This window comes from Coturnix japonica, chromosome 4 (genome assembly GCF_054131305.1).
Source record: "Coturnix japonica strain WE chromosome 4, WE-NBRP24, whole genome shotgun sequence".
In the NCBI taxonomy this organism is placed as follows: Eukaryota; Metazoa; Chordata; class Aves; order Galliformes; family Phasianidae; genus Coturnix; species Coturnix japonica.
This window is the reverse complement of record NC_140666.1, coordinates 3,362,537-3,387,378: the sequence shown is the minus strand read 5'-3', so window position 1 is coordinate 3,387,378 and position 24,842 is coordinate 3,362,537. Positions and strand designations below refer to the sequence as shown.

The 24,842-nt window shown below is 48.3% G+C and overlaps 1 pseudogene across 1 annotated transcript; it reads left to right on the top strand.

Moving 5' to 3' along the window:
* Positions 1-1,052: 1,052 nt before the first annotated feature.
* On the top strand, positions 1,053-8,257 carry LOC146760903 (hydroxysteroid dehydrogenase-like protein 2; annotated as a pseudogene). Its single transcript, XR_014945596.1, has 9 exons — positions 1,053-1,171; positions 1,401-1,571; positions 3,375-3,538; positions 3,956-4,054; positions 4,188-4,302; positions 4,825-4,928; positions 5,739-5,836; positions 7,508-7,702; positions 8,184-8,257. The product of XR_014945596.1 is annotated as a hydroxysteroid dehydrogenase-like protein 2 (transcript).
* Positions 8,258-24,842: the final 16,585 nt, after the last annotated feature.

Here is a 24,842-nt window from a genome sequence, read left to right as displayed (position 1 = left end):
TCATTAAATACTGGACAAAGCAGTAGAAACTCTTGCTCTCTTCTTGTTTGCAGATCATGAGAGTTCAGAAAAGCCCATGGAATTATATCTGATTTATAATCTGATTTATAAGCAGCACTGCATTGAGACAAGATGGGGATGAAAGGACAGAGCACAGCTCTGGTGAAAAGGGCTGGGCATCACCTTGGGGTGATCATTGTGACTCCATGTTGGGAGTGGCCGAAGCCCCCATCACAAACACGTGCCATCACAATGACACCCCATCAGAACCCCCAGGGTGTTCAGAAGGATTTCACTTGCCGAGTGGCACAGCGAAAACCGCTTTGTCGCAGAAATGTCTGCAAGGACAAACTTCAATTGGACTGAGCAAAGACGCTCCTACCCTGCAAGAGGTGGTCAAGGATCGGCTCGTGATGCTGCTCACTCCCATGTCCGTCTTTAGCAATTGAAAATCTCCTGTACCTTGCTGTCTTTCAAGCGCAAGGTGATAACAACTGACTCTTCTCCTTTGCCTTTTGCAGCCTCTCGTCAACTGGAACCCAGACTTCGGAGGAGAGAGCTCTCGGCTCCTCGAGCAGCGCAGGCCGAGATCTGCCCGGAGAAGGAGAGCCGAGACGGGCCCCTGCTGCTGCTCCTGCTGCTGCTGCTGCTCCTGCTCCCGCAGGGGCTGCCTGCAGGCAACGGGTCCGGCAGCCGGCACCCAGGCGGCTGCAGCCAGGGGACCCCGGCCTCCCAAGCGCCGAAGGAGAAACTGCAGCCGACGCCGAGCTCGAGCCTCTCACAGCCGGCCAATGCGTGCTGCAGCAGCTTGGGGAATGAACCAGCCTCTGGACCCGTCCCTGCTGCCACCAAACAGCGGCTGGAGCCCTGGAGACATTTCTACTTCCTTGTCGTTCACCGCTTCATCTTACATGGGAGACAGCTTGCCACGCAACCCAGCACTGCAGGAACTTCCCTGGCGCCCAAGAGAGCAAGAGCAGTGTGCTCCTGAGGCCGGCCTGCTTTTCCACTCCTTATCGCTCACGGTGAACATACAGCATGAAGTCACGGTGATGCCAGAGGAGTGGGAGCCTTCGGAGGACCCGCAGCGCCCACCTTTCACCAGCTCTGTCTGGGTAGAGGAAGGCTGCTGGCTGCGCACCGATGAAGATAACTATGATGAAGATGATGAGTGAGCACCCTACAGTGGGGTCATGTCGGCGCCCGCATAGTGGCCCAAGGTGGTAGTGGATAGACAGATAGTTATAAGGACAGGTTGTTTCAATAATAAATCGTTTCAGTTGTCACTTCAGTTTGGTCATTCAGTCCTTTCCTTGAGGAGAGATCTCAGATGCGATTTTAATTTTGCCAGTGAAAACGTGCAAGGCTTTGGCTTGGTTGAACGAGGTGTACTCCCGCAGGGAACTCATCCCGATACTTCCATCACCCGCCCCTCATCCCGCCCCGCTTGGCCCTGGCTCCGCCCGGCTCCCCGGGCCGCGGCTGCACGGAGGGCGGTGTGAGCGGGGAGCGCGTCCCGTGCCGAGCCGACAGCCGCCCCATAGCCGTGCCGCCAAGCTGCCCAACACTGGGTAAGGCGACCTGGGCTTTCCTCCTTCCTTCGGCGGGGCCGCGAGCTCCGAGCCACAGGAGCTGCCGGGGCAGAGCTCGGGCCGGGGCCAGGGCCGGGGTAGGGGCCGGGGCCGGGGCCGGGGCCGGGGCCGGGCGGAGGGACAGACGCGTGCTCCGCAGCCCCTTGAGGGCGATGGGACGCGGGGTGGAGGCCGCGGCCGGGCACGGTGACCCCGGAGCGGCTGGGTCGGACCCGGAGTCCCGCTCGGTGCTGTTTGCTCACGGGCCGAGCTGTGTGCACGTCCGGAGGGCAAAGTGCGGCTGTGGGTGTGCTGTGGAATCTGAATTGAGTGACTGCTGCGGCGTTATTTCTGCGCTGCTAATGAACGGGGACATACGTTGACCTTATTCGTTCCCGTGTGTTGCAAGCAGTAGTCATGAGATCCTGTACGAGTGCAGAAAGCGCCCACGGTGCAGCCTGTGGGCTGCCCTGGTTGCAGCCGTGCCTGCTGCAAAAGGAGCCCACCTGCATGATTCTAACTCCCTGAACCTGTCCAGTTAACATTTCTCTTACCCCTTAGGCTGTTCAACCATCCAGACTATTATGTATTTACTTGGATACAAAAGTATTTTGAGAGATGGTAATGAAAGCCTTGCTAATGTGAATGGTGTCAGCTGTTATCACTTTGGCCTCAAATCCTTTCATTCTATCACAGAAGTCAATCAGGTTCACCAGGCTTGATTTTACCTACTGAGATTGATGATGCATTGGAACATGCTGCCCAGGGAAGTGGTGAAGTCACCATCCCTGGTGATGTTCAGGAAGGGTTTAGATGTGGCACTGAAGGACATGGTTTAGTGGCCATAGTGGGGATGGGTTGAAGGTTGGACTATATTGTCTTTTCCAACCTTCCAAGTTCTAAGATTACCTCTCATCTATGGCTAGTTTCTCATGTCCTGGTAAACCATGTTCCTAAGCAAGGCACTACCAGTGTCTGCTCTCACTGAATCACCCATGCCACTCAGCAACGCCTTTTCCTTGTTCATGCTCTTCCTACCCACATTATAGCAGATAAACAAGTTGCCACTGGCTTCCCTTGCAAGTCTCAGCTGCAGGTGAACTTTGGTTCTCCTCACACTGTGCTGAAATGCTCATGCAATATTCCCAGTTCCTTTTTATCTCACTGGTGCTTCCACTCTGTGTGACACCTTTGTACACAGGGGCTCAGTCACAAGTCGTTTGCACAGCTGTGTCAGCCTGCTGGTTGGTTGGACAGACTTGTGGGGATTTATTGGGTTAAATGCAGTTACTTGCAAACTGAGTTTTACTGTGAAAGCCTTAAGGAAAATCATGGTCATTTTTGAAAATCTGATTTTTGGCTCTTGTCTTTGGCACCCTGCATTGGGATTGTGATCCTGGACTTTGCCTTTACAGCGTGTTGAGCTACTGGTCCTCTGTGTTCAGAGGGCCAAAAGAATTAAATTACAGAGAGCTGCACTGAGTATCAAAACTTTAGAATTGGTTGGTTTTGTTGTTTTTAGAGGTCACTCCTTTTCTGCTTTTGGAGAATGCAGCAGTTCTGTTGTGGGCAGCCTTGGATTATTGTACAAAAAGTCTTCAGTGGTGGTGAAAGGCTTTTCTGTAGCTTTATCCATTTATTCTGTATTTTGGGTCTGATTTCCTTGTAAAATGTTGAAGGCAGTTGCCTCTTGCTAAGACTGCAGTGATTGTTTTTGTCCCCAAAGACTGCAAGAAGTCACTGAGTTCCAGATTTTGCTTTGTTCCCCCTCTTGTTTCCCCTCTACCTCCTTCACATCTTCAGGAAACTAGCAGGCTGCACGCTCTTCATCACTGGTGCGAGCCGGGGAATTGGCAAAGCCATTGCTCTGAAGGCTGCCAGGGATGGTGCAAACATTGTGATCGCTGCCAAGACAGCAGAGCCCCATCCTAAACTATCTGGGACTATCTACACAGCTGCAGAAGAGAGTAAGTTGTAATCAGGGTGGGCTTCAGACTGTGGGCTGTGTGTGTGTGTCATTGCTTAGTTCTTGCGTATGAGTGGGAAACTGCTCTGACTCTCCTAGCTCCCATTCAGCTTTAAAAGAATGAGCCCAAGTGCTTCTCCTGCCTCCCAGGAATTCTGTGAGGTATTGAAGTTTGATGTTAATGAATACACATGTGCATAAAGGTAAAAATGTTATGTTAATTAAAATGTGTGGTGAGCCATGTACATTCTCAGTGTTAGGATTTTGTTGTGGCATCCCTATTCATTATGCAGTATGTGAAAGAGTCAGAGTTTGAAAGGTGTAATTTTTAATGCATTCACTGAATGAGAAAATCTCAGTAGTCAGTTTGTGCAGTCTGAGAGACAAATTCTAAGTGTGCTTTTTTCTAATCACGCAGTTGAAGCAGCTGGAGGAAAGGCATTGCCATGCATCGTTAATGTGAGGCAAGAAGAGCAAATTATCAGCGCCGTGGAGAAAGCTGTGAAGACATTTGGAGGTATGCTGAGGGGCAGGGGAGTCTACCAAGCAGATTATTCAATGAAGAAGAAGAGGAAAGAATAGCCTAACCTGCTTTACTCCTGTTTTTTCTTATTTCACTGCTAATGTGAGGTGACTTACTTTAAAACCAGGGATTGATATTTTGGTGAACAATGCAAGCGCCATTTCTTTGACCGGCACTTTGGAAACAGAAACCAAGAAGGTCAATCTTATGATGGATGTCAACGTACGAGGAACCTACCTCACGTAAGTGCTGAGGCAAAGCCATTTTGACAAAATGTTTAATGCTGTCTCAGTTTGTCTGAGATCTTGGTGCAGAGAGTAATAATAACTAAACGCATATATACTGTATTATTTTTCAAATGTGGTTTTAAAAATGAGATAAATATGTGAGCAGAAGGTAAGAAATATGGGACTAGATGATTCTCTACACTGGTAATCTGGCTTGTTAGCACATCATGGTTTACTCCCTTTCCAGAACTATTACAAGGAGACTATTGCTTCCGAACATCTGGAATATCTGCTTTAGTAGAAGTTGCTGCACAGCTTGGAGGATGCAGCCCAGTTGTTAGACATGAATGCTATTCCTGAGATAAGTGAGATAGGACAGGTTTTTTTCTGTTCTTTTCATCAGTTAAATACTTGATTACAAGGGAAGGGTTTCAGCTCACCATTGGACCTTTGTGAAAGTGAAACTACTGCTCTGCTGTAGTGGTAAATGTTCTGTAAAATAAGAGATGACTGTCTTGCTTGATTCCTCTCTTCCAGGTCTAAAGCGTGCCTTCCCCACTTACGGAAAAGTAAGAACCCCCATATCCTGAACCTCAGCCCACCTCTGAATATGAAACCCACGTGGTTCAAAAATCACTGTGGTAAGTAGCATCCATTGCCTTTGCTGTTATGTGTTGAGAAATGTGTGAGTAACTAATGACGTGTGCAGGAGCGCCAGCCAAGAATTCCAGATATTGTGTTTTTAGTGCTCACAAGAGACTGACAGGAATGGTTCCTCAGAGTGTTTTGCACTGAAAGAAAAGGTGAAAGAAAATTGTTTTCTGATAAAACACAGTACAAATCTCATGCCCCTAGCGTGGCCTTTATATTTCCAAGAAGGTTCTGCAGGTAAGAGATAAGAGTTTTTCATAGGATTTCTTAATACTACACCATGTTTTCTATTCCCAATAGAGATAGGAAGGCAAAATCTTTTTTTCTCTATGCTTCCACATTTGATTTGATAGCGATAAAGCTCATTGCTGTCTTTTTAAATAGAAATTATCTTTGAGGAGTGAAGGAGGCCCCAATTGCGTCTTTGGGCTAGAACATATGTTGCTCATCTTAAACCTGTGGATTATCTTTTAAACTTCAACACTTGGAACATGGTTAAACTCCTCTTGCAAGTCCATGTTCCTTCTCTGCAACATCCTCTTCTCAGAGTATACAAAAAGGATTTACAACGTGCTTTTTTCCTTTTTTTTTTCCCTCCCCAATTCAATACTCATGTAAAAGGGTCAGTTTGTATCTGAAGGGGGTGGTAGGAGCTGGGAGAGTTTCTGTACTCTAGGAAGATGATGCTTTGACCCCAGAAAGTTGATTTTTCCGTGACTTACATCCTTCAAAAGTAAAATTCTATGTGTAGACTAAATATGTATCCTACTAAATATGGGATTTTTGTGTGCTTTTTGTAGCCTACACAATTTGTAAATATGGCATGTCCATGTGTGTCTTGGAATGGCAGAAGAATTTAAACGAGAAGTTGCTGTCAATGCTTTATGGCCTAAAACAGGTGATTATTTTGAATTGTTGTGTTTTGTCCTATACAGGTGGTCTTATTTAGGACTGATTCAGAACACCGAGCACTTCTGTGTATTTTTTTGTGATCAAAGATGTTGTGTGGGTATTGGCTTTCTTTCCTAGTTCTCACTGTTGCCTTCCTGTTTTCACTTAAACTTGCCTTCAGCCTGAGCACATTCTGCTTTTTCTCCTGTCTTGTCACTGCTCCTTTCAACATGACTCAAACTTTGGTTTGCACACCATCCCTGAGTAGTATTGGACATTTATGTCAATATTTAGAATCCCCAGCTAGTTAGATTGCCAGGAAATAGATGAAGCTGACAAGATATGTACCTCTGTAGATGTAAAAAAAAAAAAAGTTTTGGCTGAGTGGGAAATCAATTGCTTTTTCACACAACCATCCAACACTTCTTGCAAGTCACAGCACACTGAAGGGCCGCATAGCAGAAAAATAACTTGGTGTGCCCATCTTATACTAGCTCCAGTTTATTGTCCATGGGTCAGTGAGGACCAGGGCTGCTGTTGAAGGTTTGGTAGCTGCTGAACAAAGAGACCAGTGTCTTGAAAGCATTAGAAGCAGCAAGTGAGCTTTCAAAATTTGTATGTATCGGTGTTTCCTTGATGACAACTGTTCATGTTCTGAAGTATAAAAGTTTGTAATGTTCAGTCTAGGAAGAAAAATGTTGTTTTGAAAGGTTTATCTGCCAAAACAAAAGTTAACTACTTTAGAGAGTGAGAGAGGTGACTTCTGTAGTATCTACATTACAATTACAAAGTTTTTAATTTAAAGAACATCATATATATGTGATCAGCTTCAATGCTGGAGATTGACACTGTGCTAGTATGGTTCTATTGGTTCATCCAGCTCCTTGAAACAAGAAAATATGCTGATAGTGAGATGTTACGAGCTCTCGATTTAACTAAAAGTGAAAGAGGTAGCCTGCCAAAAGGATGTAAGAGTGTGAATGAGTAGTAGGGGTACTGCAGGGTCAAAGTGGAAGATGCTGTATCAATTAATGGAAAACCAGCAGCACTTTGTATGAAATAGATGGAAGGATGTGCAGATTGCAGGACAGTAGATGGTTTTTCATATCAGTCTTTGCCCATAGTTTTGCTATATTTAGAACAATAATAATTGGCTGTAATGTGAAAGTAGAGGAGCATAAGCCAGGAAAAGTTTGAGTTTGTGCTATTGGGTTTCTCATCTTTAACTTAGAGTCACTTTGTTATCTCACAAGTTATTGTGGGGCTAAAATTGAGATTTTCAGTATGGTAATGGCTGCAGAAAATGTTAATTGCTGATGCACATTCACTTTGAGAAAGATAGTTGTCCTGTTAGTTTTTCATGTCCTGAATAAAGCCAGAGGAAGTCTTTGTGTGGAAAGTATTGATAGAAGCATTGAACAATATGAATATTACAAGGAGTTCTTCCCTTTATTCCTCTTTTGGTTCCTTTAATACTTTTCAAGTAAGGGAATCTTTACACTTTGAGGATTGTTTGCTGGTTGACCATTCTTCGCTGGTTGATGGTATTTCACAGTTTAGTCTTCTCATGATTTACTTTCATGTGAGAGGAGAATAAAGTTTATGCACTTGCCAAAGAGATGAGTATGTGATGTCATTAGTGTTAAACTTGTAATTTCCTGTCCTCTGAATTTTCCAGCCATACATACAGCTGCTATGGATATGCTGGGAGGATCCGGAATAGAGAAGCAGTGCAGAAAAACTGACATAATTGCAGATGCTGCATATTGCATTTTAACAAAGCCGAAAACTTTCACTGGAAACTTCATTATTGATGAAGTTCTACTGAGAGAAGAAGGCGTTAAGGATTTTGATGTCTATGCAATTGCACCAGGTAAAAGAGATCTTTAAAATGAGAAGTTTGCGAAGGAAGGAAGGCCATATGGGGAATATGCATATATTCCTTTGACTCAGTCAAAAGATGCTTTGCCTCACGTTTGAGAATGTGGATTCTGGGAAAGCACATAATAGTCCACTGAGGCTCTAATAATCAATGCCTATATAAATATATATATATATATATATATTTTAAACCCATTAGCAAAAAGAAAATAGACCTGCACCACAAGCGCATGTATTACTATTTACCAAATAGTGAGATAGTGTTTCTTCATCTTCAGATGTTTCTGACTGAATTTGTAAGAGGCTTCTGGGTCTGATTTTAAATGTACCAGAACCTAAACATGTCAGCTCGTCTTCTTTCAACCTGTAGTTCATTTACTGGTAAATTGAGGTGCTGTTGCCTTCAGAATGGATTCCTGTTTGTGCTGTTCACCCTTACTTGGGCTTACTGTTATTGTTCAACTCCCCTTTAGGTCACCCCCTGATGCCTGACTTCTTCTTGGATGCTGAAACTGACATGACAGCCACATAATCAGAAGGCCGTGGAAGGACAACCTCTGCATGTACATGTCGATTATTTGTGATGATAATGAATGCCTCCTCTATTTCAAGTTACTTTTGGACTACATTCAAGCTATGTGGCAAAATCTATTGTATTTGGGCTGGTTGATTTATGGAAGTGACTTTAGTGTCTGCAACTTTCACAGTTCCTAATCAGCACCTTGTTTTGAACAACCTTTTTGCTTTTTACCACCAGAGTTAAGTGGCATGAAGATTATGAGTAAATATTGCTGTAAAAAAATCACAAGCAATCAGCATATTTTGCAGGAGTGTTACATCTTTCTTGCAGTGTGAGAACTTGAGAAGCTTCTATTCCTACATGAAGTTCTCACAGTCGTACATGATGTGAATGTCTACAAGATGAAGTAGAGAAGTTGTTTTTTTACAAAAGCATCAGGTTCACTTTTTCAGAATAGTGATGTTTCTATTGGAGGGCAAATAGGAATACTGAATATGTTTTATAGGAGTGCCAAAACAAATATAGGAAAGAAAGAGGCTAAGTTTGAAAAGAGCCCAGTTCCCTTGAAAATACTATTTGTGAGGGCGCACTTAGACTTTTCTGCCAGGAACTGATACTGCCAACTGCCCAGATCTCCAACACAGTAGCAATTCACTGAGTAGAATAATTATTTCCTGATACACTGACCTTCTGCATGGCTTTTAGGGACTGCAAAGCATTACATGCCTTATAAATTGCAAATGCTCTTTCTTAATGTTAAATGAGCACATTCACTGCAGTGTACAAAGTTGCTGATTAAAGTAGTGAATTGATTCACACCTTAGAAGCTTTTGCAGAAGAACTGCTGAAAACATATATATTCTTAGAAAGATAAGTGAGATAGAGCGTTCCAGCATTTTACAGAGAATCCATCTATTTCTTTTAGGTGCTTTACAGGCATCAGGTGGAGCCAAGCTTAATAAAGAATCAGCTTCAGCGGGGCCTGTTGCAGAAACATTCAGAGTTATTCAGGGAGAACTCAATAAAGAAATAGTGAAATCCACGCAGGGCGTCTTTCAGTTTGAATTGTCAGGTAAGACCATCACTTGTAAAATTCTCAAATGCTCACTTTTCTAGCAAGAGTCAGTCTGTATTTTCACATGTAAATACTTGTCTTTTATAACTGGTCTAGGAACAGGGACATCTTTGGGTGTGCTCTGTAAGATGCTGCCTTTCAGAGCCAACTTCAGCACATGTGGGATTTACCCTGCTGCTGTTGTCACAGGGAGATGCTTTCTGCATCAGCAGCATGTGTTGCTCTTTTGGGGACTGTGGTGTGTTTTCCTGGTGTTTCATTTCTGCTGTGTCACCCTGCTGGCCGTGCTGCACAGGGTCAGCATGGTAGTTCTGTTCCAAACCCCTGCTGCCTCCAGCTCCACCAGCAGCCACTGCCTTGTCCCCTGACACTGTGGCACTGTGGGGCATCTGCTGGGGCTGACCTTGTCTGCACAGAGAGCGCGGGGCAGCTTCTGGCACAGCACCTCCAGCACGTCTAGCACGAAGATGGGAGAGAAAAGCAGGCGGGGGTAGCAAAGGGCAGGGCACATCAGTCCTTGTGGTGCTGCCACAGGTTCTCCCTGTTCCACTCAGGTGATGAAGGAGGCACTTGGTACCTTGACCTGAAAACCAGCAGTGGGAGTGCTGGGTTTGGGAAGCCTCCTGCAGCAGCTGATGTTGTGATGAGCATGTCGAGTGGCGACTTTGTGAAGATGTTCACTGGTGAGTAACAAACGGGTTTGGCAGAACTGAGGCAGCTACTGGTGGCAGGAAACATCTTGCTGATGGATGAGCTGACAGGCTCACCTCTCTTTGTGGTCTTGGAATTGGATGAGCTGTAGCTGGAAGTGCATGGCCTTTAAATTCCCTTCCAACGTAAGTCACTCTGTGAGTCCATGATTTTATAATAAAAATATCTACTGCTTTGTTCAGTAGCTATTGAACTTTTCAGAGCGTAGCTTCAGAAAGCATCCAGTCAATCTGTTGAACCTCTTTTCTGATGCTTTTACAGTAGAACTTGGTAGCAAAGTAACTACTATATGATATCGCAATCTCCAGTTCCTTTCCTTTTCCTGATGATTCTGTGTCTTCTTTTTAGGTAAACTAAAGCCAACCATGGCCTTCATGTCAGGAAAATTAAGGATTAAAGGTAACATGGCACTAGCATTGAAGCTAGAGAAGATGCTGACACAGTTTAATGCTAAACTGTGAGGGAGAAGCTGTACCAGCAGAACATCCAGCCTTTCTTTTATAATAGCAATGCTACATTTTAAAACGATAATCTACTTTTTTCTCTTTTTTTGTGTGTATAACAACTGTGGATAAAATGCTGACCTGTTAGAGAAGATCTAATTTAGTTTTATTAAGACTGAAAGGTGTTTGTGATTAAACAATTCCTTCTTGAGAATACTTCTATTATGTAACTGGTGTTTTCCTTTCTTACACTCCTTTGGAGCAATGCAACACACCTGAAGTGGGTTTTCTTTTACATATTTGCTTGCATGCGTGCATGTCCCATAAGAAGTCTGGGAGGAGCAAATATCACCTTGCAGATCTTCACACAAACACACCCCCAGCCCAGACTGCCACAAACAAGGTAATCCCTCCCACAGCACCTGCGTGCAGCACCAGAAGGTTTAAACTACAACATGTTTACAGGCACATCACCTTCCCTCTTTAGCATGGAAAGAATGGAAACTCATGAGAAAAAGCACAAATGCTCTCTAAGGGGACAAGAGCACAGATCCTCCTCCTGGTTCAAGAGCACGTGCAAAGCCAGAGGTAGCAACCTCACAGTGTTGCCAACAGAACTGCTCAAAATGTAGGGCATTTTACTCCTAAGTATGTAGAGAATATTTCAAGACTTAGAATTTATTTTCTAACTCGTGCAATGGTCAAATAGTTTATAGTCTTCAAAGCCTGTGCTCAAACAAAATTATTTGTGCTGTAAAGGTTCCATCCCTGTTGAATTCTGGTAATAATACAGAGAATGTTGAATTCACTTATGCACTCTGCAGTCCCAGCGCCATGAAAAACATGAACGAACTTTCCTTTTGAGGTGACAGCTTGCCTGTGGCTGTGTGGTTGTTCCCACACTTGGCTACATTATGCAATACTGTATGTGTAATGCTGGTTGCAGCAGTGCAATCAGGAAGTATGCCTTAGGATTGCCAGGGCTGTTACATCTGGAAGGAGATGTAAGCAGATGTGGCTTGTTCTCATCTAGATAACATGAAGAGTATTGAGGGGATAGTGCAAGAAAAAGAATCTTTCAAAAGCAGTCAAACAAGTGCTTTGCTGCATGACCTGAAAGGGTGATGGTACCAGATTGTCTTGGTGTGAGCACATGGTAAGATTTTTGTGTTAATAACTAAAGACCGTTAGATACGCTGCTGTTCTCTGAGCCGAATAAACGTCAGCTGGCGGTACCTCATGTATGAGCAGAGGATGGGTGAGAAGGTGGTGTGTTTGGAAACTGGGGGTGGCTGGGATCTAGAAGATGCAGAGTGAGCTGACAAAAGGTAAAGGTTGAAAACAAAATGGGAAAAGAGTTTTGCCAGTTCCTCAGCCGGTGACCCTCCTGAGAACTGAGAGTGGGGAAAAATTAATCAGATGAAATTCCAGCTCCCTCCCTTGAAGACTGACAACGATTTTAGAGGCACATGTTCATGTTGGACTACACCTCTTTTCCCCTATGAATAAAAAACCTTGCTGCCTCAAAAAACAGGGCACCTTACCCTTCTTTGATCCAGTCTTGCTCAGATCTGGAGGAGCTGGAGAGAGCTGCAGCATAAGTATTCACATATAGTAGTACTGTTAAGCACAACCTGTAGGTGACAGCAGGGCAGCAGCACCTCCAGTGCTGTGGGCTGCTCATGGGTGTGTTGCTCAATTCTATGCAGCTGGGAGCTGCTTGCAAAATGCTGAATGTGCTGTGACCAGCACAGTGCAGAGCTTTTACTCTATCTCACTTTCTGCCTTCCCTCGGAATAATGCACCTACTCTATCACAATTGCATTTGTGTAAAAATGAATATTTGAAACCCTGTTCTTTTGGTTACTCAGCTGATCTCCATTCCCTTGTTAGCAGTCCTGTGTTTTTTTATGGCTTGCACCATCATTAGTCATCTGCCTGTGCTATAAGATTCTCCTTTATCTCTCGTTTGCCTACGCCATATTCAAGCATTTCCAGGAAAAGCTCAGGGTATTGAAATATCCTTGAGTGGTCTAAGTATTCTTTCAGAATATAGGAGGAAGGAATGTGCTTTAAGCACCCGCATCTAAGTAGCTTCTGCTACACTCATAAATTAGATCTAATCCAACACCTGTGAATAACAGATCCCCTCTGCTTTATAGTTTAGCTGTTCTTTTGGAAACCTTAATTGTGAGTATTGTGTGAGAAACAATTGATGCAATTAGATTTGCTGGAAAGAATAACGACTGTCACTTCCTTTGGAACAAGAGGAAGTACACCATTTTGTGCTTTTTCTGTCTAATACAACAGCACATGTGAGATAAGTAGTGACTAGATCTAAGGGAAGACATGTAATATGTTCTCTCCACAAGTAATTCAGCTTCAGCAGATCCACTGCAGTTACATTTTCTAAGGTACCTCAAACGAGATCAAGGCTTGGCTTTTCAAAAGATGCGTTTGCATGTGGGAGGGAACCTCTGAATGTTGTGCAATGAGCTGCAGCCTCTCTTCAGCCCCTAAATTAATGAAGATCCATGTAAGTATGTTCAGCACACAATCAAAGTGCTGCCAAAACAGTCCCATTTAATGCAATTATCAGCTACTTTGCACTGTCCGTGCTTTCCCTTTGTTGGCACCTACAACACAATGTTGTCACAAGGGGAGCACGCAGGCACACAGCCCTTGGCAGCCCTTCTACATGATGCTGGGCAGAGGTGAAAATACAAAGAGGCTCAGTGAGGCAGGCACAGAGTGCCAGTGTCAGGTGCTCAGGTGGGGCTATGGGCATTCTGGGGACCTTCCCTGCCCAGAAAGTGTCTTTTTTGGCTCAGTGAGAGTGTTTTGAAGGCCCTCCAGGAAAGCATGATTTGGGAGTGGAAGATTGGTATGTCATGCTGGTCACACATCCATCCTAGTGCAGAACAGAGAGCATTCATTCACACTCCTACTACTGCTCCTTTAAGCTCTCCTACAGTCTGCAGTTCTGATTTACCAGCAGTCAGCAAAGAAATCATAGCTTCTTCCTACTCATTTGTCTCTAGCAGTCAAATAAAACCATTTGTGTCAAACCTTTCTCTCTGTAGCACCTGCTTTGGCCTGGAGGCGTCTCCCTCAGACTCACAGATAAGCATGCTGGCCCTGAAGGATTCCAAACCATGGCTCTCACCACAGCTCCCCTCTCCCCAAGTTGAAACATACCTTTTTACAGTTATAAACTGCACGTAAAGATCATCATACTCGAATAGAATGCACATGTTTTGACTTAGCCAAATGGAACTGTGTGGTAATAGTTACTTGCAAAGAGTTTGCTCTGCTCTCCGAGCCATTTTGAAAGCTGTGTGCCTTGAAGGCCAACTGCTCTGATTTTAATGCCTCTTTTATCCATATTTCTGTGCCTAATTCAGTCATACTGCAAAAGTGAAGGTAGTTATATGGATTTACAGCACCTTTGGGTCTCAGCAGCAGCCTGGAGACACGAAGCACATGTGCTTGGAGACTCATACTGCCCAAGTGCTCTTTTCTTCACCAAAGGTCCTCTTCCTCAGTTAGAAGGTTCCATGGTGGAGCTGCAGGATCCTTCTTCGGGGAGATTTTATCACCAGAGTGAGGAGATGATTATACAGAATTTGTCCACATGGGTGTGTGTGCATGATGACACTAAGCTGAGTGGTGCAGTTGAAGGAATGCCATTCAGAGGGACCTTGACAGGCTTGAAAGGTGGGCCTGAGTGAACCTAATGAGGTTCAACACGGCAAAGTGCAAGGTTTTGCACTTAGGTTGGAAGAACCCCAGGCACCTGTACAGGCTGGGAGGAGTGGTCCTTGAGAGCAGCTCGGCAGAGAAGGACCTGGGGGTCCTGATAGATGAGAAACTTAACATGAGCCAGCAGTGCGCTCTGGCAGCCCGGAAAGCAAATGGGATCCTGGGCTCCATCAGGAGAGGGGTGGTCAGCAGGGATAGGGAGGTGATCGTCCCTCTCTACTCTGCTCTTGTGAGGCCCCATCTGTTGTACCGTGTCCAGGTGTGGAGCCCTCAGTACAAAAAAGACATGGAGCTGTTGGAAGGGGCCCAGAGAAGGGTCACGAAGATGATCAGGGGGCTGGAGCACCTCCCCTATGAGGACAGGCTGAGGGAGTTGGGTTTGTTCAGCCTGGAGAAGAGAAGGTTGCGGGGTGACCTCATTGCAGCCTTTCAATACCTGAAGGGAACTTACTGCCAGCAGGGGAGTAAACTCTTGGAAAGGGCTGATAATAGCAGGACTAGGGGAAACTGATTTAAGTTGAAAGAGGGAAGATTTAGGTTGGATGTTAGGGGGAAAGTTGTTTACTAGGAGAGTGGTTAGGCCCTGGAACAGGCTGCCCAGGGAGGTTGTGGATGCCCCGTCCTTGGGGGTATTCAGGGCCAGGTTGGACAGGGCCCTGGGCAACCTGATCTAGTAAAGGTGTATGTTTGGTGGCCCTGCCAGGCAGGGGGGTTTGTTCTTCATGATCCATGAGGTCCCTTCCAACCTGGGTCATTCTGTGATTCTGCGATTCTGTGATTCTGTGATCTAATCCCCATCAGCCACACAGCAGCTCCAGCCCCATAGATCTGACCCATATCAGCACCACAGCAGCTCCAGCCCCATAGATCTGACCCACATCTACCCCAGAGCAGCTCCTGTCCCACAGATCTGCCCCACAGCAGCTCCAGCCCCATAGATCTGACCCATATCAGCACCACAGCTGTTCCTGCCCCATAGATCTGACCCACATCTGACACACAGCAGCTCCTGCCAAATTGATCTGACCCACATCAGCACGACAGCAGCACCTCTCCTATAGATCTGACCAACGACTGCCCCACAGCAGCAACTGCCCCATAGATCTGACCCACATCTGCCCCACAGCAGCTCCTGTCTCATAGATCTCAAAAACATCAGCACCACAGCAGCTCCTGCCCAATAGATCTGACCCTCATCAGCCACACAACAGCTCCTGCCCCATAGATCTGACCCACATCAGCCCCACAGCATCTCCTGCCCCATAGATCCGACCCACATCTGCCCCTTAGGAGCTCCAACCCCATAGATCTGACCGACAGCTGCTCCTGCCACATACATCTGACCCACATCTGCCCCAGAACAGCTCCCGCCCCATAGATCTGACCCACATCGGACCCACAACAGCTCCTGCCCCATAGATCAGACCCACATCTACCCCACAGCAGCTCCTGCCCCATATATCTTACCAACATCAGCGCCATAGCATCTCCTGCCCCATAGATCTGACACACATCACCCCCACAGCAGCTCCTGCCCCATAGATCTGACCCACATCTACCCCACAGCAGCTCCTGCCCCATAGATCTCAACCACATGAGCCACACAGCAGCTCCTGTCCCACAGATCTGACCAACATCAGCTCCACAGCAGCTCCTTCCCTATAGATCTGACCCACATAAACCCACAGCAGCACCTGTTCCGTAGATCTGACACACATCATCCCCACAACTGCTCCTGCCCCAAAGATCTGATAGACATGTGCCCCACAGGAGCTCCTGCCCCATAGATCTGACCCACATCTGCCCCACAGCAGCTCCTGCCCAGTAGATCTGACCCACAGCAGCTCCTGCCCCATAGATCTGACCAACATGTGCCCCAGAGCAGCTCCTGCCCCATAGACCTTACCCACATCAGCCGCACAGCAGCTCCTGGTCTATAGATCTGACCCACATGTGCACCACAGCACCTCCTGTCCCATAGATCTGCCCCACAGCAGCTCCTGCCCCATAGATCTGACCCACATCTGCACTACAGCAGCTCCTGCCCCATAGATCTCACTCACATGTGCCCCAGAGCAGATACTGCCCCATAGATCTGACCCACAACTACCCCACAGCAGCTCCTGCCCCATAGTTCTGACCCACATCTGCACTACAGCAGCTCCTGCCCCATACATCTGACTCACATATGCCCCACAGCTACTCCTGCCCCATAGATCTGACCAACATCTACCCCACAGCAGCTCCTGCCCCATAGATCTCACTCACATGTGCCCCAGAGCAGATCCTGCCCCATAGATCTGACCCACAACTACCCCACAGCAGCTCCTGCCCCATAGATCTGATCCAAATCAGCCCCACACCAGCTCCTGCCCCATAGATCTGACCCACATCAGCCCCACACCAGCTCCTGCCCCATAGATATGACACACACCTGCCCCACAGCAGCTCCTTCCCTATAGATCTGACCCACATAAGCCCCACAGCAGCACCTGTTCCGTAGATCTGACCTACATCAGCCCCACAGCAGCTCCTGCCCCATAGATATGACCCACCTCAGCCCCTGCCTCAGAGATCTGACCCACATGTGCCCCTTAGCAGCTCCTGCCCCATAGATCTGACCCACAGCAGCTCCTAACTCATAGATCTGACCCACATATGACCCACAGCAGATCCTGCCCCATAGATCTGACCAACATCAGCTCCACAGCAGCACCTACCCCAAAAATCTGACCCACATCTGCCCCACAGCAGCTCCTGCCACATAGATCTACCGACATGTGCCCCACAACAGCTCCTGCCCCAAAGATCTGATACCCATGTGCCCCACAACAGCTCCTGCCCAATAGATCTGACCCACATCTGCCCCACAGCAGCTCCTGTCTCATAGATCTTAACCACATCAGCACCACAGCAGCTCCTGCCCCATAGATCTGACCCTCATCAGACCCACAGTAGCTCCTTTCCATAGATCTGACCCACATCTGCCCCACATGAGCTCCTGCCCTATAGATCTGACCCACTGAAGCCCCACAGCAGCTCCTGTTCAAAATCTCTCACCTACATCTGTCACATAGCAGTTCTGAACCAAATCATCTCCACAGCAGCTCCTGCCCCATAGATCTGAACCACATCTGCCCCACAGCAGCTCCTGACCCATAGATCTGACCCACATCTGCCCCACAGCAGCTCCTGACCCATAGATCTGACACACATCAGCGCCACAGCAGCTCCTGCCCATAGATCTGACCCACTTCAGCCCCACAGCAGCTCCTTCCCCATAGATCTGACCCACATCTGCCCCACAGCAGCTCCTGCCCCATTGATCTGACTCGCTTGTGCCCCACAGCAGCTCCAGTCCCATAGATCTGCCCCACAGCAGCTCCTGCCCCATAGATCTGATGCACATCAGCCCCACAGCAGCTCCTGTCCCATAGATCTGACGCACAGCCGCTCCTGCCCCATAGATCTGTCCCACATCTGCCCCACAGCAGCTCCTTCCCCATAGATCTGACCCATATCAGCCCCACATCAGCTCCTGTCCCATAGATCTGTCCCACAGCAGCTCCTGCCCCATAGATCAGATTCACATCTCCCCATAGCAGCTCCTGCCCCATACATCTGACTCAAATATACCCGACAGCAGCTTCTGCCCCATAGATCTGCCCCACAGCATTTCCTGCTCCATTGATATGAGCCATATCTACCCCACAGCAATTCCTGGCCCATAGATGTGACCCTCATCAGCCTCACAGCAGCTCCTGCCCCATAGATCTGACCCACATAAGCCCCTCTGCAGCTCCTGCCCCAGAGATCTCACCCAAATCATGTCCACAGAAGCTCCTGCCCCATAGATCTGACATACATGTGCCCCACAGCAGCTGCTGCTTCATAGATCTGACCCTCATCTGCCCCACAGAAGATCCTGCCCTATAGATCTGATCCACATAAGCCCCACAGCAGCTCCTGTTCAATATGTCTCACCCACATCTGCCCCATAGCAGCTTCTGCCTCATAGATCTGAGCCACATCATCCCCACAGCAGCTCCTGCCCCATAGATATGACCCACAGCAGCCCCACAGCAGCTTATGTCCCATAGATCTGACCCATATGTGCCCCACAGCAAATCCTGCCCCATAGATCTGACCCTCAGCAGCTCCTGCCCCATAGATCAGACCCACATCTGCCCCACAGCAACTCCTGCCTCATAGATCTGACCCACATGTGCCCCACAGCAGCTCCTGCCTTATAGATCTGACCCACATGTGCCCCACAGCAGCTCCTGCCCCTTAGATCTGTCCCACAGCATCTTCTGACACATAGATCTGACCCTCATCATCCCCACAACAGCTCCTGCCCCATAGATCTGACCCACATCTGCCCCACAGCAGCTCCTGCCTCATAGATCTGACCTACACACTACATCCGGATCTCACTACAGCCTCCCTTCAGGAAGTTAGAGAGAGCAATGAGGTCTCCCCTGAGCCTCCTCTTCTCCAGGCTGAACAATCCCAGCTCCCTTAGCCTCAACTCATACGGCCTGTGCTCCAGACCCCTCACCAGCTTTGTTGCCCTCCTCTGAACGCGTTCCGGGGCCTCCATGTCTTCCTTGCACTGAGGGGCCCAAAACTGAACACAGCACTCGAGCTGCAGCCTCATCAGTGCTGAGAACAGGGGGACAATCACCTCTCTGCTCCTGCTGGCAACACTGTTTCTGATGCAGGCCAGGATGCCCTTGGCCTTCTTAATATACAGCAAAGGAATCTCCTGAAAAGGAAACCAGAATATCTGGCAACATGAAACAAAGTTCTGATTCATAAAAGACTGGCAGCAAGGCCTGAATCTCTTGTGTAATCTGCTCTTGATTTATCCCATTAGCACTAGGTGGAATGCAGAAGCTTCCTGAGACGTGATAATCAAAACCTAGTCCAATGTCTTTAAAAAAGCCTTTAAGAGATTACTCCTCCTTGGCTGTTTAAAATAAACTTAGGTAATACAAAAGGTTGGAAAATTTTTGGACAGCTCCCCAGGGCCGGGCTTTGGAAGGCCGTATTGACGAGAGTCAATCAAGCTCCGGCTGCAGGCGTATATGTGTGTGCCAGTTCTTTAACACAGTAGGAATCACAACTTGCTGCGTGATCAAAATTCTGCATGTGCTACTCCTGAACCCCAATTACTTCCAACGGTGTTAAATTACCCCTTGATCTCAAAGCTGAACAAAACAACAAAATGCCACACCAATACTGAATACATAAAAACAAACAACTCCTTGGGCCTCAAGGGGAAGATGATGCACAGGCCACGGCTGCCAGCGTGCAGCTGGGCTTCCCAGGGCAAACAGCAGCACACGGTGCATCAGAAGCTGAAAGAACCCTCAGGGAAGAGAGGCCAACTCAAGGGGCTGAGCACAGGACACCCTTCTTCCTGCCAGGCTGCTTCCCCTCCTCTGGTTTCTTTCTGTCAGTCCTCAGAGAGCAAGGAGATGCTCACAGCCTGTCACCAGCACTTACGGGTTGGCTGAAAGGCCACAGGTTGGGAAGACCAACAAGGAAACGGGGTAAACCTGCACCATGTCAAGGGAGAGACGTGAAGCCGACCGCTTCATCGCCCTGTGATTGCCAGCCCGAGCGAGGGACGTTCTGACCAGCTACTGAAAGAGGCAGCACCAGGTTTAGAAAGTTCGCTTCAATTTTATTGCGTACAAGAAGATTTGGCTTGTATTTATTACCCTGCCCACACCCCAAAATGAAGCCCCAGTGCCCAGGATTGCCGCTTAGCAATCAGTCACTCAGCCTCCAGTCAGACCCAAGGAGAAGCCAAACCCCAGGGCTACGTCACCTCCTCCCTCTCCAGTCCCAGCCAGCCCTATTTCAACCTAACCCTACACTAGGCCTGGACCTCAAGAGAAACACCCTGAAGGAACGCAGCGTCTCCAGCTCTTGCCGTACACCAAGTCCTGCACAGGTGAAGCCCTCTTTGCTTCTAACGCAGCACAAGTCCTTCCTGTCCAGTTCACTTCCATCATCTCCACCGTCCATGACAGGGAAAGCACGGCTGTGCCGGTAAACTGGACCGTTGAGTCAGCAGCTTTTGGTGCCACCTCCGAGAAAGCGTTGCAGGTGGTTCTGCTGTCCTTTGTAGCTTCTTGCTCAGGCCATCATCGTTGCTTTCTGCTTTCCTTCTCGGCTTTCTTCCTCAGCTGAGCAGCGCTTGCCTTGCCTCAGCTTTCTTCACTCTCTCCCAAGTCTCAGTCCCCAAACTCTCCGAGTCCTACAAGAATCAATTCGGAAACGCTCAGGGAACCTTCTCAGCTAACAACTGGTTGGCGGCTCGCTTTGGGAGCTCAAGTCACCCTGCTGGGCACGTTGGGCTGCCAGAACTGGGAACCGCCTTCCTGACAGTCGGGCACACAAGAAACTCCACCCCTGTCTCGTTCCCCAAATCCCACACAAACCAGAGCCTAAAGCCCTTTCCTGCAAGGCGGTCCCTGCACGGGCGGGAGGACCCTCTGCCTGGCAGCTCATAGGGAGCAGCAGTAGCCACAGGATAAGACTGAGCTGGCACCTCCAGGCTGCTGGCAACAGTTACAGATGGTTCCCTCCCACCCAGTTGCCCGTGCCTTTCTCCTATCCCATGAGAGCACCACTTACTGCCTTTGGGAACTTGGAAACTGGCAGCATGATGGCCAGCACAGAGAAGCTGCAAAACGGCTCCGTAGAAGAGTCTGTGGCGCAGCATGTTCTTCATTAGCATGGGCTCAGGGATCTCAGGTGGCCAGAAATGCAGTTCAGCAGCCATAGCACAGACAGCCTGCTGCTCTACTGCTCTCACGGAGGCTGCCTGCTGTGAGGGGGGAAAAAGAGGCATCTTTTTGTGTGCCCCCGTGGTGCAGGTGGTAGGAATGCCGCATTGCAACACCGGGGCCCGGGTGTTCGAATCCCCCTGTGGTGCAAGTGGTAGAAGTGCCACCCTGTAGCACAGAGGCTGGAATCCCGGGGGTTGGACTCGATGATCTCTAAGGTCCCTTCCAACCCGCACGAGACTATTACTATTACTATTACTATTATTACTCTCAGGCACTGTGATGGAGTTACTTCCTGCTAGAAACATTTCCAGGCTGACTTAGAGAAGTGCTCTGAAGCTTGGTCACCTTGGGCTACCGACCCAAGAACAAAGAGGGACAACAAACTTGCATTTCAATTGCCCTTTAGCACCTGCCTCGGAGAAGAGCCCTCAGCCTTCAGTATTGCTGCACTTACAGGTGAGGGGAAGAGAAGCAAGAGGACGGGTGGGTGTCAAAGAAGGGAAAATTTACCAGGCAAGAATAAACCTATCCCTGAGCTCCATCACACACATGTGAATACTGCCTTACTAATATGAACAATAACATCATTCACACAGCTAAATTTACTCACATTCACGTACCTGGTTGTGGACATGTTCGAGGCCTCGCTGCTGCTGTGCTGTTCAGCGCCGGCCACAGCAATAAAGCACGCAGAAAGCCCATCTGTTGCAGACAGAGGAGTGAGCCGTGCTTAACCAACACTGCTTCAGTGCACGCTTAAAGTAAGGCACACCTACCTTGCGCTGGCCATGCAGGAAGCTCGTGACGCAGCTCCAGACGGCTCTCCTGAGGCCCAGCTTCATTTCACGGCCACTCACGCTCTGCTGCTGGACATTCTGCAACGGAAAAGCCACCGGATGCAAATCCCATCCCTCGCAGATGGCATCAGACCTCTGCTCTCATGGCAGTCGCACTCACGGCTCCGGGGGAGAAAGCAGACGTGTGCTTACCGAGCGAGCGCTGTTTGCTGCCAGCTGCTGGTAGGAACCCACGCCCAACCCTACAGTACCAACAGTAACCTATGCCTAACTCTACTATGGGAACAACAATCTACTCCTAACACTAAAGAATGAAGAGGAACAAACTCCTAACAGGAAAACACCAACTACTAACACTAAACCTACTCCTAACCTACTCCTAACACTAAAAAATGAACAATAAGCAATGCCTAACTCGAAAACACAAACAATAACCTATGCCTAACTCAAGAACACTAACAACAACCTACACCTAACTCTAAAACTAAACTAAACCCAAAAACCAACTATAGAAACAGGGACTGGAACAAACAGGGTAAAGATGGGACTGGGGGCCCACAGAATGTGGCTGCAGAATAGGCCCAAAGGAGGAACAGATGTTACAAAAATGCCACCCAGCTAATGCAGGGGGCGGGGGCCGTGCAGCGGGTAAGGAGCTCAGCGCCTGGACCAGCCACGGTGGGGCTGTGACCATGCCAGCGCGGGGCCTGGCACGGTGGTGTGGTGCCAGGCCAACTATGCCGCGGGCGGATCCACCTCCATTCGCTCATCTGGAGGTGGATCCACCTCCATAGGCTCCACATGGGTGGTGGTCACGGGGCTGGTACAGGCATGATGGAATATGGCTCTCTTACCCCTCCTCTGCCTGGTGGTCATGGCGGGCCCCCTCCTCCTTCTCATTCCTAGGGCCCCCAGCACCATCCTCCCGCCTGAAACAGGGAAAACTTCTACCCTAGCCCTCTTAGCTGCCGACATGGCTGCTAACTGCCACAACTGTCAGAGGCGAGTGCGTTGCGCGCGGCAGCGGTGACCAAGGTGAAGTGGAGAGGGTTCTAAAATGGCGGCCACACTGCTGGCACTGGTGTTCCACATAGGATGAGGAGGGGGCTGGTAATAGCAGGACAAGGGGAAACTGATTGAAGTTGAAAGAGGGAAGATTTAGGTTGGATGTTAGGGGGAAAGTTGTTTACTAGGAGAGTGGTTAGGCCCTGGAACAGGCTGCCCAGGGAGGTTGTGGATGCCCCGTCCTTGGGGGTGTTCAGGGCCAGGTTGGACAGGGCCCTGGGCAACCTGATCTAGTAAAGGTGTATGTTTGGTGGCCCTGCCAGGCAGGGGGGTTTGTTCTTCATGATCCATGAGGTCCCTTCCAACCTGGGTCATTCTGTGATTCTGTGATACTGGTGTGTGGCTGTTTGTCTCAGCGCGCTGACCTTTTGTCTTCAGGTTCACCAACAAGACTGTAACTGATTTATGGAGGAGGCAAGTGATGGGTGCTACTGTGTGACAATCAACATCACTTTGTGGACATTTGAAAGCACCTTCCTCCAGAGCTGTTCACCTCCAGAAGAGGGTGCTCAGAAGTGTTTACTGGCAGAAGATCGGGCTCCAGCTTGGTATGGGAAAACTGGGGAATGATACCATCGTGTCCTGTGAAGAACAAGAAGCAGGTGGGCGTCCCTGCTCCCTCTTGTCTGCTGGCAAGGTCCAGATGAGATCCCAGAGCCAGAAGCTGCCATTCCAAGGAGAGCTGACTCAACCATTTTGGATTTGAGCTGTCACACCAAGGAGAGCTGACTGAACCACGTTGGACTTATTTGTAAGTTTATACTATCATTGGAAACTGTTGCCGTGGTCACAGTCATCGTCAGCGGAACAACAACTCCTGATGACCCACCACTACTGAAGATCAATGACTGAACTACTAAACACGTCAGATCCATGGTGGTGACTCTCTCTCCCTCTTGCTTCCTATAAAGACCCTTTGATTCTTTTTCCTGTCTTTTCTATTGCCCGCATTCCCTTCCTAATCACCCTAAATCGTAATAGCGTCCGTCCTCCAACATTTGAACCATGCTCAGGCATACACGTATGGACCTCCTCTCCTTCCTATAAATTGGAGCAGGACAGAGAACCACAAGGATTGTCAGCTCCCAAGTCATACAAGTATTGCACACAACACAGATAACTTCATCTGCTGGCCCCGCTGTCTCTGCATACCACCAAGCGAGGACCTGCAGTGCCCAGGCGAGACGATGTGCCTGGCAGTGCAAAGCCAGCCCACGTGTGTGCAGATGGCAAGGAGCGTGTGGCACTGTGCACCGACAGCCCTTGCCTGCCCAGGACTGCGTGTGGAGGGCGTTCTCCACTGCAGCCCTGCCCAACAGTCAGTAGGGGTGTGCGGCCATGATGGCAGTAATGAACAAACTGCTGCTTCACAAAGATCTTGACCCGATTAGAAATCTTTGAGTAGTGCTGTTACAGCAGACAGAATGTGATAAGCGCAAGTAGTCTCCTACACTTCACATCCTTGCTACTTCATTCTGGGTGTTGTCACTGAGCAGCATCTAACACAAGTTCTGCCCTGGTCAGCTGGCTGCCTTAGCTTGAGCCCTGATGGCAACGCCGTGACGTGATGTTAGTATTGCTGTTTTCTCCTCGTCAGAATACTCTGCCTTTTGAAGGAAGCAGCTTCTTGGTTATTTTGTTTTGTTGTTGAACTTTATTGAATTAATTTACAATATCTATATTCCATATAGTTATAGATGTTTTGTATATGATCATCTGTGGTGCTGAGAATTTTTGTAGAAAAGGTATACTCAGTTCGGAAGGTGTAATAAGGATGTTAAAGAAAGAAGCCCCTGTTGTGTTGACCAGTGATGATGCTCCCACCCCCTGACCAATGGTGGAGAGGAGCATGAAGAGAGAGGTGGTGCTGGGGGGATCTTGGGGCTGCTGGGCCTGTCATACTTTTTCCAGGCAGAGGTTTTACAGGTGTTGCCCCCATGCCGACCCTGTGGG